Source organism: Triticum dicoccoides, chromosome 5A (assembly GCF_002162155.2).
Source record: "Triticum dicoccoides isolate Atlit2015 ecotype Zavitan chromosome 5A, WEW_v2.0, whole genome shotgun sequence".
Lineage (NCBI taxonomy): Eukaryota > Viridiplantae > Streptophyta > Magnoliopsida > Poales > Poaceae > Triticum > Triticum dicoccoides.
The window spans coordinates 632,739,086-632,742,195 of record NC_041388.1 but is presented as its reverse complement, the minus strand read 5'-3'; the positions used below and the strand labels follow the sequence as shown (position 1 = coordinate 632,742,195).

Here is a 3,110-nt window from a genome sequence, read left to right as displayed (position 1 = left end):
GGGGGGCAGGGGGTGGGGCGTGGGTAACCGGAGGAGCGGCCTGGGCTTGGGACACCGGGTTGGATTTGGTCGCCCCCTGTTGATCCAGTTTTCCGGCAGCACTTGAAGCCACCGAAGCAGATTTCCCCTCCTGGGGATTGGGTTTCTTCCCCAGAGGCGGCCGACGATTCCTCTGTGGCATCTGACCACGGTTCTCCATCCCTTCCTTGACAATTTCAGCAAACGATCTAGGGAACCTGAGGTTTACAGTGGAGATCTTGAAGATTGTAGGGGTAGGATCAAAAGGACCAACAGACGAGATCGGGAAGCAATCCTGGACCGAGAAGTTTCTAGATTGGAAAAGGTCCTTCCTCACCCAAAATAATTTGGGGATAGCATAACTAGGGTTTGGAGGGGGAGGCCTAGGTTTATGTAGGCGGCGGCTGTGGGTCGGGGAGGGAATAACCCAGAGTTGGCCAAAAAAATCCGCTACCTCCTCTCCAGAGCCGTCTCTCGGACCCAAAAGCGTCTCATGAGAACCCGCCTTCCTCTTAACCACACATCCCGTGATCAACGGCGATGGGGTGGGCTTCGGTTCGGTCGCAGCAGCCAACTGTTTTGAATTCAGTCCCGCTTTCCTCGTACAAGCGAGTTCGTCAGAGACAGATCTAACCACCGGAAACGGTGTCTCCTCTACCGAACACGACGAACTCATCGAAGATGAAGCTTCACAACTAGTAATCAACGGGGTAACCCCTCTAATTGCATCGGAAACACGATTGCTATGAATCCCTTTTTCCAGAAAAATCTGGGAACTCTCAATATATTGACAGGTAGATCGAGACTTAAGGGTATCAGGATAGGAACAGGGTCGTTTTCGATGTACCTTAAACTGAATTTTCTCCCCGCGATCACCCGGCCATGGCGGAGGTTCAATGGACGAACCCCTGATCCTCCTGTGCCCATGCAGGGAGGGGGCACCCTGCAGAGCCCACGCGCCGGGTTGATGATGCTTCAGGGAGCCCTGGGGAGCACAGCCCCCGGCGGCAGTGCCTCCGGCGGCAAGCGCGACAGCTGCAGCACCGGAGGGGGGCGGATGTTGAGTCTGGAAGGGGAGCTCGATTTGAAGCGCGCCCATCTCGCCGCCTGTCGCGGATCCTCCGATTCCGCCTCCTGAATCGCCCAGAATATGAACTCGTAATCCATCCCGCCGTCGTCGCCCGCAAAGCGAGCTCGCTCTTCGAACGTCGCACGGCGCAGGATCTCCATGAAGATCTCGGGCCACTTGGAACGGATTGGGAATCTCGCTTCCACCACCCGCCGCATCTCCGCAATCGCCTCCGGCGCCGACGCATCGATCTTCGGGAGCGTCGCCACCGATGGTGGGGGTTGGGGCGGTGTTGCCACCTGCGCGGGTCGCAGATGCCGCGCCCGCGCCCCGCGTCGTGCTCCACCGACCATCAAGCTCGCGGAGTCTGGCCGTGGGGTGAGGGATGTCGATTTTCTCTCAGAGATGGGGGTGTGAGGGTGGGGATTGGGGGACGGGGGGAGATAAGGATGCGGTGGCAGTAATGGCGGCCGCGGGGCCATTACTGCTGGTAGGTGGGGAATCGCCTTTCTCGCTCTCGCACGCCATCGAACTCTGGTAGGCAGAAATGGAGCCCCCCTTCATATCGCATGCATGGGTATTTATATGAAAACTAATATGAGTTGTAGGAGTAACAGCTAAACGTATTGGCTCACTTGGTTAGCCCATGCGGTCTGCAACCGGCAGGTCTTTTGTTCGAATCATCACCCGCGCGATTAGGTTTTGCTTTTTATTTGTTTATTTCGACACCTGACAGATGGGACCTTCACTGGATGCCCAAAAAATGCTATTTGACTAGTCAACCAGGTCCATGCAGATAGAATACAGAGCTTTACGATGAAGAGTGACCGTATAATCATCACAACTCATATTTTATGACCGTATTAAGCGTATTATGAAGTTCAGTGACCGTATTGTGCTTTAACCTCTACTTCAGTGACCACTAGTGTATTTATCTCTAGAGCTTTTCCTGTACGAGCTCACCGTGCACCTCATCATGGGTGATGGAACCGCGTGGCTTGGCGGTGTGTTTCCAGTTCAAGTACTTGAGCAACATCGCTGACGCCTTGTCGATGTTGTGGTCACGGGCCCGTAGGAACCTCCGCAGAGCAAAGTCGTTTGATTCATTACCTGGTGTCCACGCCTACGACTACGTGTCTCCTGACCTGAATACGTACTCTCTAGTATAGCTTGGTGTGCGCTGGTTAGCCATATAGAGTACTACTCGAAGTTGCAACACAAGCCGAGCTGTGATCTCGTCAGTCCGTGCGTGAGGCCGAATGGGCTGATGGACTCGAGAGGAAACGATGAGCTGCTATATATCGTCTATGGGAGAGGTGGGAGGAGACTACCCAACTGAACCAAGAAGCTAGCTGGGTGTGATGAAGCAGTCACGTACGGGAACATGCTTGGTGGACGAGAGAAGTTGAGGAGGAGGAAGGAGATGGTACGTACCTTGGCAGCGGCGTCCTGGGCCTCCGCCACGGCCCTCAGCTCGGCGCCTCGGCCACCTTCTTCCACTCCGCCGCGTCGCCGCCCTTCTGCTCATCAGCACCGCGATCCATATGCGCCGCCGGCCGGCCTCCTCAATCGAACAGCCGGAGAAAAGAGAAGGCCGGGCCCAGACCGAGATCGGGTGGGAGCTCCGGCAGGGAGGAGTGAGAGATATATGGGGGCGTGGGTGCATGCGCTGCTAGCTGTATGCCCGTGCGGTGCTGTTTCGTCTCCATGGATGGGGTCGGCCGCGTGGAGTCCAACTGAAATTGACGCCAACCTGCCGCGTCACCTACTCTGCTCACCGCTCGCCGACTATTCATGGGGCGCGGCGCCGGCGCGTAGGGCGGAAAGTGACACGGACGCACAACCGTACGGTTCTCTTCTTCGGTTCTTGGAATTAAAGCCCGTCCATGTCGTCGGATACCCAAATCTGCACCAAATTAATTCAGATTGCTGCGGCTACCTACTCTTCTTTTTTCACAAAGTCAAGGCCATATATTAGAGTCGTTCAAGCCTTAGAAAACAAAACAGTGCTTAGAGCATCTAC

At 55.6% G+C, this 3,110-nt stretch overlaps 1 pseudogene; it reads right to left on the bottom strand.

Annotated features, from left to right (window-relative positions):
* The window catches only part of LOC119300248, a 16,554-nt pseudogene extending 13,726 nt beyond the window's left edge, over positions 1-2,828 (bottom strand).
* Positions 2,829-3,110: the final 282 nt, after the last annotated feature.